At 39.3% G+C, this 21,516-nt stretch overlaps 2 protein-coding genes across 2 annotated transcripts in view; one reads left to right on the top strand and one right to left on the bottom strand.

Moving 5' to 3' along the window:
- Positions 1-21,516, top strand: part of LOC136245822 (ubiquitin-conjugating enzyme E2 G1-like) — a 124,879-nt gene that overhangs the window by 65,728 nt on the left and 37,635 nt on the right. The window lies entirely within an intron of this gene.
- The window catches only part of LOC136245819 (uncharacterized), a 104,749-nt gene that overhangs the window by 31,566 nt on the left and 51,667 nt on the right, over positions 1-21,516 (bottom strand). The window lies entirely within an intron of this gene.

Genomic DNA, 21,516 nt, shown 5'->3' on the forward strand with positions numbered 1-21,516 from the left:
GTATCATCATCCAAACTAATCATTCCACAAGAATGACAATAGTCATCCAATGATTCTAAATAAACAAACATTATAATGCATGTGACACATCATAACCCATCGGTATATACAACAGACTATGAAAAGAAACTCACTGATTCACCAAGAAATCCAACTATTTGCCTAGAAGGTTATTTAAGCTAGAACAATATAGATAGATTTTACCGCAACATGAACGAATGCGTACATGTTTACTTAATTAATGGTACAAATGAGTACACAGAATGTGATGATGTTTATCGAACTGTTTGCTGAAGCAATTAATAGGTGCACAATTATAATTTTTGTTGCATAGTCTAATGTATTTCAATACATTATGTAAACTAGTTGAGTTTTACTCAGTGGGTAGCTAGTCTGCACAAACAGAGTGATACAGGTGCCAGTATTCATGTATTCATTGAACGTGCCCCCAACAATAATTAGGCCATTACACTTAGCTTTCAGCCAGAGGCGGCGGAGACACCTATATTTAGGGGGGGCTGGGGGTCTAGCTTGGTGATGCCATGGCCTAGTTGTAAGTCGAAGACCAAAAAAAAAAAAAAAAAAAAAAAAAAAGGTCATTACCTGCTGGCAATAGTTGCCCTCTACCAACTAGACTGTATCAAGACACACCATAGTGTGTCGTGCGGCCCAAGAAGCCGGCGCGCCACACCGTGAGTATATTAACAGGAAGAAAGAAAACGCAATTTTCACACCTATGTAGCTCTGTGATCCCTTATCCGATTGGAACCAAATTTGCTGGAGACGTGCCGCCCAGTTAGGGTAGTCTACATACCAAATTTGAAGAAAATCGCTCCAGCCGTTTCCGAGATACGAACGAACAAAATTTCGTTTTAATTTCTTCGTTTTTTTCTTCTTCTTCATTTCGCACACTTCGCAAAATTCGCCATAAAACACGAATGCGTGCTCGGATTTGGCTGAAATTTGGCACACTTAAAGTGCTCATTAAGGCGGATCTCCGTACCAACTTTGGTAGGAATCCGATGAACATTCACGGAGTTATGACCGATTATTTGCGTAAAATAAGGTCGAAGGTCTGTCACGCCTACAGGGTAAACGCCTTGGAGGAATCAGTTGAAAATTGATATGTAGATGGAGCAACCATCGTAGGAGTGCCTTTTTGTGGTTTGAAAGGAATCGGAATAAAGACCATGGAGATATGACACGAAACCCAACCTGTGTCAAAATTACGCGATCGATTTTTATGAATAATAAAACTATTAGTTTTCGTATCTACCAGGCAAACCGCTTAGAGCAACGAGCTGAAAATCAGTATGTAGCTGGAATAATCATCATAGAAAGATCTTGCAGTAGTACAGAAGAATCGGATTACAAATCACTGAGTTATGATTCGAAAGGCAACTAGGTGCAGCAAATGCGAGATCGAGATACTCTAATAGAACAGTCACCCTAATAAAGCATTCAGCTGCATTTATAATTTACTCAGTTATATTACATTGTAAGTTATTCTGTAGGGAATTCAGCTACAAACAAGTCACCCTGTAGTCAGATCAGCTAGAAGAAGGTACCTAATAGAGAGTTCAGCTACAAATAAGCCATCATGTAGAGAGTTCAGCTCAAATAAATCACCCTGTAGAGAATTCAGCTACAAACAAATTGCCCTGTAGAGAGATCAGCTAGAAGAAGTTACCTTGTAGAGAGTTCAGTTACAAAGAAACAATCATGCAAAGAGTTTAGCTGCAAACAAATCACCCAGTAAAAAGTTCCGCTATGAACAGATCACACTGTAGAGAGTTCAGTTAGAAACAAGTCATCCTGTAGAGAGATCAGTTAGAAGAAGTCACCTTGTAGAGAGTTCAGTTACAAAGAAACAATCATGCAAAGAGTTTAGCTGCAAACAAATCACCCAGTAGAAAGTTCCGCTATTAACACATCACACTGTAGAGAGTTCAGTTAGAAACAAGTCATCCTGTAGATAGATCAGCTAGAAGAAGTCACTTTGTAGAGAGTTCAGCTACAAAGAAACCACCATGTAAAAAAGTTCAGCTGCAAACAAATCACCTGTAGAGAATTCAACTACAAACAAATCACCCTGTAGAAAGATCAGCTAGAAGAAGTTACCTTGTAGAGAGTTCAGCTACAAACAAATCACCCTGTAGAAAGTTCAGCTACAAACAAGTCACCCTGTAGAGAGATCAGCTAGAAACAAGTCATCCTGTAGAGAGTTCAGCTAGAAGAAGTTACGTTGTACAGAGTTCAGCTACAAAGAAACTACCATGTAGAGAGTTCAGCTGCAAATAAATCACCCTGTAGAGAACTCAGCTACAAACAAATCACCCTGTAGAAAGATCAGCTAGAAGACGTTACCTTGTAGAGAGTTCAGCTACAAACAAATCACCCTGTAGAGAGTTCAGCTACAAAGAAACTACCATATAGAGAGTTCAGCTGCAAACAAATCGCCCTGTAGAGAATTCAGCTACAAACAAATTACCCTGTAGAAAGGTCAGCTAGAAGAAGTTACCTTGTAGAGAGTTCAGCTACAAACAAATCACCCTGTAGAGAGTTCAGCTACAAACAAATCACCCTGTAGAGAGTTCAGCTAGAAACAAACCACCCGTCGAGAGTTCAGCTAGAAGAAGTTACATTGTAGAGAGTTCAGCTACAAAGAAGCTACCATGTAGAGAGTTCAGCTAGAAGAAGTTACATTGTAGAGAGTTCAGCTACAAAGAAACTACCATGTAGAGAGTTCAGCTGCAAACAAATCGCCCTGTAGAGAATTCAGTTACAAACAAATTACCCTGAAAAAGATCAGCTAGAAGAAGTTATCTTGTAGAGAGTTCAGCTACAAACAAATCACCCTGTAGAGAGTTCAGCTAGAAACAAGTCACCCTGTAGAGAAATCAACTAGAAACAAGCCACCCGTAGAGAGTTCAGCTAGAATAAGTTACACTGTAGAGAGTTCGGCTACAAAGAAACTACCATGTAGAGAGTTCAGCTGCAAACAAATCGCCTGTAGAGAATTCAGCTACAAACAAATCACCCTGTAGAAAGATCAGCTAGAAGAAGTTACCTTGTAGAGAGTTCAGCTACAAACAAGTCACCCTGTAGAGAGATCAGCTAGAAACAAGCCACCCATAGAGAGTTTAGCTAGAAGAAGTTACATTGTAGAGAGTTCAGCAGTTTAGCTGCAAATAAATTGCCCTGTAGAGAATTCAGCTACAAACAAATCACCCTGTAGAAAGATCAGCTAGAAGAAGTTACCTTGTAGAGAGTTCAGCTACAAACAAGTCACCCTGTAGAGAGATCAGCTAGAAACAAGCCACCTGTAGAGAGTTTAGCTAGAAGAAGTTACATTGTAGAGAGTTCAGCAGTTTAGCTGCAAACAAATCGCCCTGTAGAGAATTCAGCTACAAACAAATCACCCTGTAGAAAGATCAGCTAGAAGAAGTTACCTTGTAGAGAGTTCAGCTACAAACAAATCACCTTGTAGAGAGTTCAGCTACAAACAAGTCACCCTGTAGAGAGATCAGCTAGAAACAAGCCACCCGTAGAGAGTTTAGCTAGAAGAAGTTACATTGTAGAGAGTTTAGCAGTTTAGCTGCAAACAAATCGCCCTGTAGAGAATTCAGCTACAAACAAATCACCCAGTAGAAAGATCAGCTAGAAGAAGTTACCTTGTAGAGAGTTCAGCTACAAACAAATCACCCTGTAGAGAGTTCAGCTACAAACAAGTCATCCGGTAGAGGGATCAGCTAGAAGGATCACCTTGCAGAGAGGTCAGCTACAAAGAAATCACCCTGCTTCATCTTTTCTTCTTCCTGTAGTAAAGAAAAAAATGACAGGTTAAAAAGCCCTAAAGCTGGCCATAGGCCGGCTTTGGGGTATACAAATGCAAAAAGAAGTGAAATCTAATCCAAAACAGCCAAGCTGTAAAAAGTGTGCGGCCCTGAGAAAGGCTATGGTGAAAAAAAGATGTGAAATCCAAGGTGGCGGCCAAGAAATGGCTGTGATGGTAGGTTAATGGTAAAAATTTTAATAACAACAATTCAGGTGAATTTGGTGCCGCTTGGTCTTGGCACAAAATTCACCTGAGTTGTCGTTATTAAAATTTTTACCATTAACCTACCATCACAGCCATTTCTTGGCCGCCACCTTGGATTTCACATCTTTTTTCACCATAGCCTTTCTCAGGGCCGCACACTTTTTTTACAGCTTGGCTGTTTTGGATTAGATCTCCTTATTTATAACTACATACGTAGCTTGCTGCACTGCTGTGACTGCTCTATTAGAGTATCTCAATCTTGACTGCTCTATAGAGTATCTCGAATGATGCTATTGAGCTAGGTTCTCCATCACAGTTACAGATAATTTTAGAGGGGCTAAACTCCCCCAAAATTTTTTTCACAGGGGCTGCAGCCCCTCTTCTCTACCGCCCCTACTTTCAGCTATGTTCAGCCAGTTACACATCATTGCATGGGAAGCTCCTCTGCAATCATTCCAGTTGTAGGATACTGTTCTAATTAGTGCACTAGCATATCATGTTTGGTGTATTTCAGTGGTGTTAATGATATTGATTATTTCTCACACCAATCACTACAGTAACAGAAAATATAGATAACTTCTGTTACACATGTAGGGAAACCACTATGTGGTGCTAGCTACCACAAATCAATACCTACCACTGTCAGCAAAAATACACAAAGGAAGACTCAAGTAGGTCCAGGATGTTTGCATTATACGTACTGTGGTATGCCAAATTAAGGTACCAAGCGACATTGTAAGGGGAAGAAATCAAGCCCATCTGTTCCAGGTAGTTGTAAAGCTGGGTACCGTGTGCAAAACACACACACACACATGGCATTACTAGGGGGTCTGGAGGCATGCCCCTACAGATTTCCTCTGAGTTCACTTACTGACTGCTCTATTAGAACAAATAACTGTTCTATTATCTTTTTGCAAACTAATATATTAGAAAATTGATAGGTGGGCTCCATAAATTGATAGGTGCTTGCTATGCCTATGGGGATCACAAAGGTTTGGTTTCTTGCAAAAATATCAGCTAAAATCCAGCCTGACTTATCTTTCACAATAGCTTGGCATTTTTACAAACTTGGGAACCGGACTACTTGTTCAGTACAGAATATTGCTATATAATTAACCACCCATTTCCACAACATTCAGTGTCTTATGACTAGTGCTGTGATGCTCGGGAATATGATAGCATACATAGTCGATTATACTTCCTAGTATTTTCTTGTAGTCTACATGTCCATTTTCAGTTGAATGCACACGCTCTACTATGTCATAAAATTTCTCAACTGTTGCAGTTAAACAATGGTGGCCAAAGGCAGTTTTGACATTCTCATTCTGTGTGATTACAAAATTTTGTGAAGGGCAGGCACAAACATAGAACACCTTCCAACTTCAGCTCTGGGTAGTTTAACAAAACAAACTTCCTTGCTTTAGTAATGAAAGAGTTCTAACTAGAATGATATCACTTCTTCAATTCCACAACACTGATTCAAAACGTCTGGTTATCTTCTGCACCTTCTCTTCCGTTACTGTTCCAGTTTGCTTTTGGATGTGTGATTGGATCAGGATATTTTCCCCTACAGAACATTTCAAATAGCTCTCTGTGACCCTCTTTCGACGCCGGTATCTCTAAATTCATAGTGAACTTATACCTCGCATACACTGCCATGAGGAAATCTCGTGATCCAACACTTGAAACGACAGTAGGTCGGCAACCGATACAACTGCTGTGTCTTACTTCCATTGACCAATTTGGTGACCATCTTTTAGAATGTTCCCATGGTCCTATGAGAATTCGTCGCCATGATGCTCTAGTTGACATTGTTTGTCATGCTTTGTCCCAGAGTCACTCAGGAGTTTTGAAGGAACAACGTGTTTCTTATGAAGATAATTCTTGCCCAGGTGATGTGTACCACCCTGATTTTCAGCATGGTCATCCAGCTTATTTTGATGTGTCTGTTCATAGCTCTAGCCAGCCTTCTCACATTTCTTTTTCTTCTTCTTGTGCTGGGGTAGCTGCTGCAGCTGGTGAGTTAGCCAAGGACCAGAGACATCAAGATGCTATAGAGGAGGTGGGGTGTGACTTTGTCCCACTTGTTGTAGAAACTTTTGGTGTTTGGTCACCATTTTATTATTATTATTATTATTATTATTAGCACTTTACAGTGACCAGCACTGAAGGTCTGACAGCAACATGTGCTGCAGCCTTAGGATTACCTAACCTAATTTCAGGGACTTAGACCTAATGACTTGACTTACTGACTGAAAAGGTGTAACAGAAAAGGGGCCAAAGTAAGGAAAAAAATCCCTCCAGCCCCAAGATTCGAACTGCAGGTCACCCAATGTCTAGTCGGGGCCACACTCAGTCCTCCTCCAGGAGGGATGGATTCTCTTCCTTAAATTTGCGCTTCAAACCCTTCGTACCATCGCTGAACGCACCACAACCAGAAGTGGTGCACAACCAAACAGGCTCGTAAACATTTGTTACAACAACTTTCAGTTTCTTTATGGATGAACAATGCCCGTATGATTTTACGGTACTGGGCTTTGCAGTGTGAGGACTCTGATTTTCCTTTCCCAAACCCCTGTTGTAATTAATTGTGTTTGTAGTTTAGTTGTAGAGTAATTTGTATTGTAACTTAAAAAAAAAAAGAACTGCTGTGTCGCATCTCGCCTAGTCTCGCGGCGCCCGACCCTAAAAAGAAGGTCTGGTGAAACTCTGTACAAAAAGTTTGAGCTCTGGAATGTTTATTGGATGACGTTTTACGTGTTACGTAAGTGCACTGTTTACGTCACAACATCCATTCAACCAGATCCGCTTACAGCATCACCAAACTAATAGCGCTACTTTATTTATTCAACATTAAAACGAACCCAGCAGAATTGTATGGCTGTTTTCTCAATGAGTTTAAGCGGCAGAGTCACCGGATGTAATTAACAGTAAGCCGCGAATCTTTTGAAATGTACGCATTACATAATCAATTTGAAATGGAGCGATCTGATTGGAGCTTCCAACATTCCGGCAGCGCCAAACTTTTTGTACACAGTTTCACCAGACCCTCTTTTTAGGGTCGGGCGCCGCGAGACTACATCTCGCCTTGTCATATGTCAGGACGACACCTGCGCAATTTATAAATCGTTGCGCATTTTATGAATTCACACAATGCACAGCGCAATTTATAAACTGCGCAAATTCACAGATTGCGCCTAACACTCGCGCGCAAATTTATGAGGTATATATACGTAATCTTGGTGTTTTATTAAATAAATGATTAAGTAATTAAGAATAATTTTTTTTTAAGCATATACAATGAAATACGTGATTTCGTAATCTTCTGAAAACCCTCTATATAATGGAGCTAGCCTGAAAGGCGGCTTATTAGTTACGCGAAACTTTGAGAACGCTATACACCCTGTAGCTGGACTCTAAGAGTAGTCGGTCAGTCGCAGTCAACTAAAGACATAAAGGTGTGAGCGTTTCCTGGTTGTTGTTGTTAACTGTAGTCACTTGTTTGCTGCTCAACAGACCCGCACTTGGCATTCTGAATCTCCTTCACTTCACAAAACAAAATGGCAGTAAATCTCACTTTGAACCAATCGAACTCGAGATCGAATCTAGCTTTCTGCCTAACTTGTCCCGTTTGTCACGAACTGTACAAGAGCCCTAGATACCTCCCTTGCTACCACTCTTATTGCGAGGAGTGTCTTGTGAAGTTACAGGCCGAATCCAACATAACGTGCTTGGTTTGCAAGGATCAAAGTGAAGTTCCTGCTGGAGGAGTAAAGAAATTACCTGAGCATTTCTTCTTTCATCGCATCACGCAAGAAGCAATAATAAAGCAGAAGATTCAGGAAAATGAGGATGTAAAGTGTAATATGTGCAGTGGTGGGGATATTGCAACAGCGCTATGTATTGACTGCAGCAGCCGTTTAATGTGTGCCGGTTGCCATGGCTATCACAAAATTGGCTTACATTATCAAGGCCATAGGGTGCTGCTATTAAATGAGATACAAACCAAGGAAAAAGATGTTGAATTACCCCAAATCACAGAGACCACCCTGCAGCTGGTGAAATGCAAATATCATGAAAAAGAACTGAACTTTTATTGTGAGACATGTAACCAGTTGGTATGTTATCAGTGCTGCACGGACAAACACCGTAAGCATAGGCATGACACAATTAAGAAAATAGCAAGCAAAGAGAGAACAGAATTGAATAAGATCTCAAGCATTATAGAGAACATGGTTTCACAACTAGTTGAAGCATGTGAAGATATCTTGACTACTAGGGAAAGGGTTGGGTCAAGAGCCTCTGAGCTTAATGGACAAATTGACCAGTACTTTAACAACTTTCAGACACATTTACAGCAACAGAGAAATCGTCTGAAGGAAGAGTTATCTGAAGTGTGCGCACAAAAGAAAAGAATTCTTTCATTACAACTAGAACAGATGGAGTATACACAAGCACAACTGGAGAGCGTGAAGGAGTTAAGTGAAGCTGTGAAGAGTGGATCAGACCAAGAAGCATTGTTCATGAAGAAACAACTAGCTGAAGATGTGAAGAGGTTAACAAGTGACTACAAAAAGTTGGATACTGAACCCGTAGAATTAGCAAATATGGAATTTGTTAAATCACAGAAATCTTTCCCATCGTTTGGTAGCATGTTTTATGGTAGTCGTTCTCCTTTCAATATTGCACTGATATACAATGGCTCTTCACCTTACCTACAACTAAACAACAAGGTGGATTTAACACTTGGCATCAAGGATCTTGGCTGTCTCCCACAAACTACAGGCCATAAAAATCTTTCAATACAGGTGCAGCAAAAGAAAGGAGATGCCATTACAATACCAGCATATTACAACAATAAACTTCATAAATATAGATTTTCTATTACTCCCAAGCAAATTGGACAGGTAAAATTGTCTGTTGATATCGATGGTCAGCTGCTTCAATTTCCTAGCACTTTTCAGGTACATGATTATTCGGCATTAAGTTATCCTAATAGGGTTTTCAATGATCAAGGAAGGATGGGACTGCCAATGGGTGTTGCATTTAGTAAGAGTGGTGTATGGGCGATGACAGATTCTTCCAACCACTGTGTATGTGTCTTCAGTACACAAGATGAACTCATTAAGAAATTCGGATCTTATGGTAATGGAAATAGTCAGCTCAATCATCCTTATGGGCTAGCATTTGACACCAATAACTACTTGTATGTGGTTGATACTGACAATCACAGGGTGCAAAAGTTCGACATTAGTGGTAGTTATGTCTTACAGTTCGGAACAAAGGGATCCAAAGATGGTCAGCTGTCCAGCCCCGTTGGCATCACAGTGCATAATAACAGAGTGTTTGTTGCTGACAAGGCTAATAATCGCATTTCAGTGTTTCAGTGTAGCGGTCAATTTAGTTACACCCTTGGGTCAAGTAACTTGAGCAGCCCTCAAGACATAATAGTCACTAGTAACAAGCAAGTGCTTGTCACAAACTACTATAGTCGTGGCATTTCCATTTTCACACTTGATGGTAAACACTTGAGAAATATTTATCACTATCGAGGATCACATGGTATTACCACCAACTTGTGTGGCTACATTTTTGTAACAGAGACTGGTGATAATTATGTATCAATCTTTGACATTGATGGTAATAGCTTACATCGCTTTAGGTCCTATAACCACGGGCTTTTAAATCCTACTGGTATAGCATGTAGTCCAAATGGCAAAATTTATATCTGTGACAGCAGTAACAAGAGGATCCAGATCTTTTCTGACTATTTATCGCAACAATGCTTACAAAGATTATAGTCTTATTGTGTCATTAGTATATGTATGCACTTAAGCAGCAATGTACACTGTAAGTATCAATGCTGATATTATGTTGTGTACAGATCATTTGTAGCTTGACATGTGTGTGCTTTAATTAAGCTACGAATTTTTATACAGTATCCAGTGTCCATATCCTAAAATGCTAGTTTGTTCCCATCCATACATAAAAGTTTACAAGAGTGATGTACTACCGATCATAACTGAAAGGAAGGGGTAAACAAGCCATAAACTATACCGTATTTACTTGCCACAGCATTTATTACCTTATAAGAACTATTCAAACTGCACTACTTGATGCTTGAAAAGATAATTCAGTTGTGCCTTGACGCTTCATTGTGGCATTTTTGTTCCTATATGAGATGCAGTAGTCCAAAAACTTGTGGAATGTAAGCCACAATCATCATTAGATACGGCTTACTATAAAACTCATGGGCTGTTTAAGTTTGTTTTCATTGAAAGTTGTCACTGTTCATAACTGCTCTGGTCCAGTATAGTTCCATGGTGTAACACCTTTTACAAAGAGCTCCTCTCTTGATATTCACTGCTATGCACTTCCGGTACAAATTTGTGACTTTCTAGCTTGCACTTAGTAAAGTGTAAACATTTAGTGTGTCATTGCTTTGCCACCTCACAGTCTGAATGAAACCAAGTGAGAATAACAGCATGCAAACACAGTACTATACAAGTATAAGAGTGTAGCACAGTAGGGATATTCACTTCTTATTGTTTTATATACAGTATTTGGACATTACGTACTACTCCGATCCAGCTTGTTTCAGTACTTTTTATTGCAGCACTATACACTGTCCGTACTCTAATTTAAATTCCTAATTCATCTGTTTGTGAAGTTTTTTGCAAGCTCATGACCACAGAATAGCCTGCTTTTCACAAAACCAGTCACAATACTTTAAGAGTTACCTGTATGCCTTTCAAAAATTTTAGTAGTGAAACACAGTGCTATACGTAACATACTTAGCTGTACTGAATAAAGACTATGGTCACAGCAATTCAATTAATGCTGTTTGCTATACATGTGCCATTTCAAATTTCATTAACGACATTGTAGCACTTAAAACTTGAGGGAGCTTATATACTAGTTACTAGCACCAGGAGGATACATGTATGTGTACATATATATACCTAGAGAAAATGGATGCAATTACTGGCTTCCCAGTACAATAAACAAATAGAAAAAAATGTTAGCTAGCTATAGCTACTACTTTGCTATTCACAAAGTACTCAGTATTCAATGGTGACTGGATTTGCGAAAAGCCAGTGCCTTTTTCACACACCCATGTTTTGAACTTTGAAGCTTTATAACTTTTCATTACATCTGAAATTTTCCATGGGTGCAGCTAAAGTATCTAACTGCAGCTTGAAATTAAGAGCAAGTTAATCAGCATAAGGAGTCAAGTGTAACATCATTTTGTTTGTTGGCATGTAAAATGTGTGGAAAAGGTACCTTTTTGCAAATACACTATCTGAACAGAAGTAAATAAGCACAACATTCCTGTTGGTTGCATCATGTAGGTTGACTGCCAAGTGGATATACAACAAGTCTACGAAGCTACTGAGACTGCTACAAGCCATCTGAAAGAAATGCGGACCACAACATTCCTGTTTGGTTGTTGTAACACTAGGTTGATATCATGAACAACAGGCATGAATCAATGAATATGAGTGGCTAAGTGAGAATGCATTAGTGGTGATATGAGTATGCGAGAACAAATTAATGGTAACATGAGCAAGTGAGAATGCATTCAAAGTAAGTTACATTATACTTAGCTAGAATGCATTCTCACTTATTTACTTATGCTGTGTGGTTTGTTACTATACAACCAACAGGAATGTTGTGGTTATTTCTTTTAGATGGCCTCTGGTCTTGTGACTCCATAGACTTGTTTCTCAGAAGAGAACTCTATGCCTTTCTTCAGCCAGCAGTTGGTGCACATGAGTTCAAAATGCATTACTCTGGTTTGTAATACATTACAAATGCATCACTATAGCTGCAAAGACGGATCCAGGATGGGGCATTGAGGAAAATGCCCCAAGATCTTGTATATACGTAGTGTTTAGCCATATAGCTAATGAATAATGACAGCCCACCTGCATCTATATATTTTTAAATCTTATATTTTGCTTGTAATTTGACTTTTCTTGTTCTGTAATTGTGTATTTTCATGTTTGATATAGCTATGTCTGGGCGTCTGGATAATGGTGGTGGAATGGACTGGAATGGTGGATGGAACAGCAATTAGGTAATTTCACTTAGTGGTCACCTATTTATAAGACCGCCTTCTAACAAAGACCATTTAACTTTAATGTTACTGCTACCTTGTTGTTTTAGAGTGTATCTCATAGGATGGTCTTATCGATGAATTGTACAGAGTGTGTATGATACAACAATACCCCCATACTACAACTGTACAAAAAAGATGTGTCCATGAAACTAAGCAACTAATGGAACCCAAGAAATGAATGTTATTACTGGAAACTAACTATAATTTACAAAAATCTAGATTACATTGATCCTGACTCATGGCCCAGGGGCAGTGGAGCAGGCCAAAGAGTGAGGGGACCAGGCAAGCTAAAAGCTGAAGATCAAAAATAAAAGAAAGAAAAAAGGTAACTACCTGCTGACAATAGCAGTCCTATATCTCCTTATTTAGAACTACACATACGTACCTAAGTAGCTTGCTACACTGCTTCTCTGAATAGTGTGGCTGCTCTATTAGAGTATCTAGAATTGACTGTTCTATTAGAGTATCTCAATCTTTTCTTGCAAACATTGTCCCATAAAAGTGGGGGGGAGGGCATGGCCCCCCTGTCTCCACCGCCTATGACTCATGCAGTCTGACCGCATTCCTAATTAATTCCTTTTAATTCTAATTGGCTAGTAAATTGGCACCATTTTCAAGAGTCATCGTAGAACAGAAAAAATGTAGCCAAACTACTAGCCAATTAGAGTTAGCTACATGGAATTAGGAACTGTACGAGTCAGTGATAAAGTACCAAATTTTTAGTTATGAATTATTATATATTTTATAAGTGGAAGACTCATATGCATGAGCATATATGTAGTACAATGATTAGTTACAAATTAAATTAGAATGTAAGTAAGTAATTAAGTAAGTAATTGTGGGTATTAACATTCGTGACTCGGCCTCACCGGATATTAGCTCCTTTAGTTGTCAGTTTCATAGACATGCCATTGTTGTACACCCAAGCTGTTGGGTACCGGTATTGCAGTAATAAGGCCATCCTATGGGGGATTCATGCACTGCGCAATGTTCAAATGCACAATTGCACGTGCGTTTGAACATTGCGCAGTGCATGAATTATTTCTGGCCTGCCTACCGCTACAAGACTACAGAGTCACGCAAACACTGAGCACTAAGCAATAACAAGTGTTCCATAACACTTCAGTTACACCTGTGAATGAAACGAAAATATAATGTGGTTATCTCCTTTATTTGCTGCAGATTGTCTTTCTCCCTATTGCAATCAGTCATTATGCTTCTTTGGCAGTCGTTCTACTGCTGGTCGCCCCCAGAGAGATCTGATAGACTTCTCTCTGGCGGTGTGTGAGGAAAGCTCTTTGCCTGATTGAACTGTGATAAAATTTATGTACATTTTAATAATAAAATAAATTTAAAAAAAGAAAAAAACGAAACGGAATGATTCTTTGCCACACCACAATGTTCAAACGCACGTACTACCCAGTACTGGGGGTGGGGGTTAGTAACTATGGTGCAATCGACCTGTTCTGAATTAACTTCTAATTAATCAAGATCACGTGATCGTTGCTAAAATGACAACTCAAATTCGAATTCCTGTGTTGCATCATCGTACGTGGCTACCCATGCGGTTTAAATTAACATTTCTTGCTGGATTTTTTTGCAGTCCGAGATTGGGTACGTGAAGGAGTAACAGCAAGAGTTCATAGTATATATACTGAGGAGAGTATGAACTATCCTACTCTCGTAGAAGGGCGTATATTATGATGCAGCACTTTTGAGTTCGCCCGTTTTTCTTTGTATAATTATTAATGATGTCATTACTACATTAGTTGAACATGGTATTAGTATTAGGTTTACAGGTAAGGAGTCTGTAAAGCCTGAAAACTACAGCCTATTAATACTTACAACATAAAATCTATACAGATTATACAACAAGAATTAGCCAAATAATTAATAATTCTTTGGTCACAGGGCTTACCCTTGCTCTGGGACTTTACCTGTTCAGACACCCTGGCCCCATTTAATTTATCTACTTCTGCAAGTGGTGCCAGCCGGCTGGCAAACTCTGCAGAGTCAGCTAAGTTCAGAAAGTATTCTTCTCTGATTCCATCATTTCACTTCTCCCCTTTACGTGCTGAGACTCTGGGTGCTTGGGGATCATGTGCATACTCATTAGTGAGGCAGATAGGTTCCCGGGTGATGGAACAGTCTGGTGATAATATAGGGCCACCCAATTTTTGATTCAGAAGGTTGCCATTGATGTTCAACGTGGCAATGCTGCTTCTGTAATGGCAACAATACCATCATCCCAGGACTGGGCAGAATTTGCCTCTCTGCCCACTGTTTTACATTATTATCTTTGTGGTTGTATAGCTTGTAAATATCTCATGTACCTCTAGCATTTACTTAGCTACTTACATTCTAAAAAAAAAAAAAATTTGTAAGGCCATACCTATTTGATCTTATGTTGCACGGGCCCGACCGACTGCATTTTTCTTCAAATGAAATAATTTTGAAAATCACGTGTGCGGATCACGTGTACTTAATTAAAGACAACACATCATCAGCACCCTCGTGATATAGTCCAAAAGGGACCATTGAAGATCGTCCAATGCTCTAAAATTGTAGAATGCAATGAGAAAGCTCTTTTGGAGATATTTGATGCTACTAGAAGAGTATGAAACCTAGATTTTTAACTGTGCATGTACTATTATAGCTACATTAATTATTTGCATCAGTTTGTATGCTTGTGTTTAAAATTTTTATCATTTTCATTTTCAAACCGACCTACCTACCCAAATTTAAAGTAATTTTGCCCGCACAACATAAGATCAAATAGGTATGGCCTAATCATACAGTATAAAGTATACCAGCTACAATCAAGTAAATTTTTAATGAGGGAGCATTAACTACGTGATGAGGTAGGTTATTCCAATCATTAATAGCTCTCACAGCAAAAAAAATCACATGCCTAACAACTAGTCTGGTACTTTATGCGAAAGGGGCGGGCGCCGCCAGACTAGCTAGCAACCAAATTAACTCCAGCTCTAGGCGTTTCTCACTAAGTTACAATCGTTCCTTCATGGGTTAAGACTGCTTTGTAGTAGGGGCGCCGCTAGCATAGACCACTTGTGTTTCACGTAACTATATTTGCGCCACCAATCAGATCGCAGTATTCAGCAGATGACATAAGAATCCTTTCAAGTTTAACCATAATTGAATCACTTATTAATGCATCCGAAATCTTACATGATTATGCGTCATAGCAGCCATAACAAAGTTAGATTAGTACACCATCATCTCAGCAGGAGAGCTATTGCATGGAGTGAGTGGTGCATCCAGTGCCCAGCTGCAATTCTCTGATGTGATCAGCAGTAAACAGCTATAGATAAAAATAGCCAGTTATAGATGCACCATAATACTGACAGCACGTAAAGGATAAGCAGCCATAAAGCGCAAATTATCACATACAGCAATGAATTACATTAAGATCGTGGTCGACTGACGTGGACCCTTTCCAGCAGGCGCTTATAATCTCTAATCGATATGCCCCAGCGGATAGGGTCTGCGATGTACCAGACTACCCAGTAGGGGCATCCATTCCCACCAACTCTACCACACCCAGCTGAGTGGTCCTACAAAGTATCGTCAGCAGTTCTCTCACGTTATTCCCTCGTCGTAGTTGTATCACAATAAATCTGGGCACAGATTATTCAGCACTAGACCTCTACCTGCTGAAATCAAGTAGCCGAACAGCTAGTCGTCTTGAGTATTTTCCACTTCACGCGGTCTATATGGAGTGGCTGTGGAAATTAAGAGTCACTAAAGTTAAAAGCACCGCTATCACCTAATACAGTGACCCCAATATTTCACACTACTTGTAGGGAAGGTGTAACCATATGCTACATTATCCTAAAATTTCAAAACATTTACTTGTCAGGTATTGGGTGTTTGATCTTTTCAATGAAGCCTTGTAAGTGTTGGTATTACGAGTCATATGGGGGTATTATGAGTTACTATGTTCATAAGGTCATCATGTCATGTTGAATAATGATAAACGTTATGGAAACATTTGCAGCAACTCTAGAGATCCCTTTCATCTTAAATCTGCATGATTCAACCTAGTGAATTTATTTTAAGCTATGTGACCCACAATACCCCCTGACCCATAATACCAGCACCTACTCTACAGGCAAACTATCATCACTTCGATGCTCGCTTCGATGAGACTACACTATTCATTTTGGGCACAGGCACATCTCCGTTTTTTAGATTTAAATATAGTAACTCGTAATCTACGGAGCTATTATTAGAAGTCAGACTCTTAATTAAACGCGCAGCGCTTATTTTACATGCAAGAATTCGCTGCAAGCGTTCGCTACAGCATAGATAGTATATTCTACGTAGAATATACTATCCATGGCTACAGTCAGTGGTTCCCTAGTGGATAGAATTGGCCCTTGTGCGTGGCTGCCATACCAGAAGATTTTCTGATGCCCGAGTATAGATACGCCACTGCTTCGTAGGCGTTTCTTGCTAGGCCATTCGCGAATACGGCTATCCTGAGCGTCGCGAGTGTGAAATGGTGCTAACGATTTTTGCACTTTTATGGCTGTTGGCACGTCACAAACCACAACATCTTCTAGTTACGTCATGACTTCACGATACGCCCTTATGAACTCTTCAAGGAACTCTTGGTAACAGTATCTAAGTTTACACAGCGCCGGACTGAGGTATATATGTCATTGACATGTAGAGCAACATTAGTTATATTCACCTAGCTACTAATAATATTGTTGTTGTTTTATTTAGGCCGACAACTAGGGTGAAATGGCGGCGAACACGATATCCGGGCACTCCTATAATCACCTCTCTTGTCCCGTTTGTCACGAGCTGTACAAGAAACCAAAATATCTTCCTTGTTGCCACTCGTACTGTGAGGAGTGTCTTGAGAAGTTGAAGGCAGGATCCAACATAACGTGCTTGGTTTGCAAGGATCAAAGTGAAGTTCCTGTTGGAGGACTCAAGGTACTGCCTAATCATCACTTTTTCAGTCGAATTGTTGACGAGATGACGATAAGGCAAAAAATAGGGAGCAGTTCAAACAAGTTCTGTAGTCTATGCATTAAACAAGAGGTAACAGCAGTGGCACTATGCACTGACTGTGGTCATTTACTATGTAGTACCTGCTATGACTACCACAAGGTCAACATCACGAACTATCAAGGTCATCAGTTGGCATTACTAAACGAGGTACAGTCAAAAAAGAAAGATATCAGTAAAGCAGTAGACACCACTAAATGGAAATGCCAAGATCATGACATGCAACTAAATTCATATTGTAAAACATGTAAACAGTTGGTGTGTGACTATTGTACTATAACAGAGCATTCTCTTGAGGTTGGACATGATCATGACCCTGTTAAGAAGATGGCAGACATGTACAGACTAGAAATGGTCAAGGTTATGGCAAGAACACAGGAGAAGATTAATGGATTAATAAAAGTAATTGAAAAAATCAGTTCTGATGTAGATGCTATTGGGTCACAGGCCACTGAGGTTGAACAACAAATTGATGCATACTATAAACAGTTGCAACAACAATTACAACAACAAAGGGATAATCTAAAGAAAGAGTTATATGAAGTATCCACACAAAAGAAGAAAGCACTTTCACTACAACTAGTGCAGATGAAATCTCTCTTAACAGAATTGCAGAGTACAAATGAACTGAATAAGGCCGTGAAGAATGGATTAGACCAAGAAACACTGTTCATGCAAAATCAAATAGCTGAAGATGAGAAACGGTTAGCAGGAGATCACAACAGCTTAAATACTGAACCGGTAGAATTACCAAATATGAAGTTTATAAAGGAGTACGAGAAGTCTTTTTCTCATTTTGGCAACATGTTTTATGGCTATGATTCCCTTTTCAATGTTGCTGTGCCACTTAACATTCCTGGATATGTACAGGTAGGCAAACAAATGAGCTTCCGACTGTTGATCAAGGACCGTGATCGCCATCCATGCTCTGGAAAACGTTACCAAATATCAATAATGGCACAACCAAGAAGAGGGGACATCATTTCAGTACCAATAAATGACAACCAAGATGGCACCTACACAGCTTTTTTTATAGCCAATAAAACTGGAGCATTAAAGTTATCAGTAACTGTTAATGGTCAGCATATTACAGGAAGCCCCTACAGTGTTCGAGTGCTACGTCAATACTGTGAATTAGGTAGGCCTACCAACATAATTAACAATGGTGGAAGAATGGGTCAATCTCGGTGTGTTGCATTTTGTAGGGATGGCACATGGGCTATTGCAGATTATGCCAACTGTTGCATATGCATGTTTGATAGCCAAAACCAACTGATCAGGAAATTGGGGTCTTATGGCACAGGAAATGGTCAGTTTAGTAGTCCAGCAGGTTTAGCATTTGATGCTATTAACCATTTGTATGTAGTTGATAATGGTAACAAAAGGGTACAAAAGTTTGATGAGAATGGCCGTTATTTATTAAGCTTCAAAAATGGACCAGGAGGTCAACTTAATAGCCCCTTTGGTATCACAACGAGTGATGATATAGTATTGGTGACTGACTATGGTAATCGTTGCATTTTAGTGTTCCAGTGTGATGGTCAGTTTATCCAGATTATTGGGTCAGGTCAGTTGAGCAGTCCCTATGATGTAGCAGTCACCAATAACAATCAAGTACTTGTTGCTGACTATGGTAATCACTGCATCTCCATCTTTACTATTGATGGTAACTATGTGGGCAAGATTGGTTCACAAGGTAGAGGTAGGGGTCAGTTGAGTAGACCATCCAGTGTGACTGTTGACTTAAATGGCTTTATTATGGTAACAGAGGAATATAACCATCGTGTATCAATCTTTGACAAAGACAATGCTTTTGTACACTGCTTTGGGTCCAGTGGTTCTAGTGCTGGTCAGTTTTCATATCCTTGTGGGATAAGCTGCAGTCCCAATGGTGAAATCTTTGTCTGTGATGGAAGAAACAATAGAGTTCAAATATTTTCTACTTGACATTTGGCTGAATAACCACAGTGTGTTTCAAAACCATCAGTGAAGCTGTCAGTGTGTGTGTTGCAATATATTTTGTACTTCAGCTGTTATCATTTTGCCTGTAAATATGATGCAATATTATTGAAATCTATGTACAATTCTGTTTTTGAGTAAATGCTTAATGCTCTTCGTTGACCATGGGAGGCCTGAGTGAATTGAACCCCATGTAGCTATAATCAGTGCCGGCACATGCTGTACTGTGTTGGTGTATGGCCATGATGATGTAGTAAAAGCACTATGGCACTCGTATAGGCACAGGAAAGATTTTTAGTTAAATGGTGCACTGGCCTAGATGACTGTCACACTTACTTTTTCTTTAGGGGTCTGAGGGTATGAAATTTTGCTTTCTGAGATAATTTATGACTATATAGTGTGGGAAAATTGTAACAATCTAAATTAAGGTATATAGTAAATTAATCCTCCCTCCTATATCCTGATTTGCTACATATGCAATGTAGTATCCAAACCTATGCACTTTAAAGTTGGACAAATTGCAATTGTATACTAGCATGTATGAGGTCAATGGAATGTAAACACATTAATTATTATAGAGTGAAATACATGTAGTTACCATATTGCCTCGTATAAAAGCTGCATTCAATTGAATGCCTGTCCCAGGGGGTTTCCAGCACCTTTGGGCAATTACTTGAGTCTACTGTTAATGGCTTCAATTGTTTGCTGCTTCTTCATACTTGAGTTTAGAGCCTTCTGAGGGATGAAGGTACTAGAGATGCAACAATATATCGATATATCACGTATTGTATCATTTTAAGACAATATCGCGTATCGTGATAATTATGTCAACATATCGTGGCTTGTTGACATGGCTGACAATCAAATTATTGTCCATTGTGGTTAAACTGAATAGTATGTAATACTTCTCAAAGAAAAATTAGTTTACTTATTTCTCTTAAAAAACAACATTAAAAAATAACATAGACCATTGTTTAGATTCCACTTTGTATCGTGCAATATATCACTGTATCGTGATACGCCAGAGGCAATATATCAATACATCTACACACTGTATCATTGCAACTCTAGAAGGAACTATGAGTAATCACGTGAGTAGTCCTATCACAAAATAATGGACTCCCTATTTTGGTTTCCCCGGTACAAATAATTTATATCGAAATATTTGGACCCCCAGAACAAAAAATGTTTGAAATATATGAACCCCCTTTGAATATTTTATCCCCCTACAAAATTTGTTATTCACCATTTGCATGCATTCAAAGGGGTCCAGATATTTCAGCTAAAATAATCTATCCCCCTGTCTATATTATCCTTGTCCTTACAACTAACTACCCTAGTCTCTATATGGAAAAGTGACAAGCGTAATACGGTAGTAATTATAAGTGTCTAACTAAGTTATTCCCCTACACTCTCACAGCACATGTACATAATAAGAGATGAAACCATCATTGATAAATAATTATGATGCTGAATGTGTACAAAAAGAAAATAATTAAACGGCAGGTAAATCTTTGGACGCAATTGTCTCATTGTAACTTAGTAGCTACTTTAAAATCTCTGCAGCAATTGAAGGTACTCTACTTTGAATTGTTTCCTGGAAAGGGCTGATTGTATAATTATGTAGATCATAGAGTCCTGCCTCCAGAGGGCAAGTCAATTCTAGCATCACATTTTTCACAGTGAACTGAATAATATCTGGGCGATAGCATGTTGTTAGTGTGCATATGGACATTTGAATTGTTGCTTAAGGTGTTTCGGTAGCTAGCTTGGAAGTTCTGTGGGTCTGCTTATACTTCTAACAAAATTAATACAAAAATTTTAATGAGCTATGTAGCTAGAATATGCAGTGTCTTCAGTATTGTGATGATAAGTGTATCTCTACTGACTTAAAAGTGACGGGACACTGAACCCATTTAAAATATGTGCTGTAGTAAGGCAGGTGGGTTTATACAATCATAGGCGTAGCTAGCACATCGTGGTTGGGGGGGGGGGGGGGGCTAGGCAATGGTAAAGATAAAATGATAGTTGAATATGCAAAGCATGTGAGAAAGCCTGCTGAACTAGGGGGTCAGGGGGCATGCCCCCAGAAAAAAGGTAGAAAAGTAGGGGTAGTGGGTAGCTAGCAGCAGTACAGTGGTTAGGCCATACCTATTTGAAAAGTTGTTGCTCGGACCCGACCGACCCAATTTTGCACAGATTTTAATTAAGAAAAGAAAACAGATCACATGACACCTTCAGTAACCACTGCCTAGTCTCGCGCAGCCAGACCACTATTTCAACGCTGGGGCTTATCAATTGGAGATTATAAGCCCCAGCGCTGAAATAGTGGTCTGGCTGCGTGAGACTA

The sequence above is a fragment of the Dysidea avara genome, chromosome 15, assembly GCF_963678975.1.
Source record: "Dysidea avara chromosome 15, odDysAvar1.4, whole genome shotgun sequence".
Classification (NCBI taxonomy): Eukaryota; Metazoa; Porifera; class Demospongiae; order Dictyoceratida; family Dysideidae; genus Dysidea; species Dysidea avara.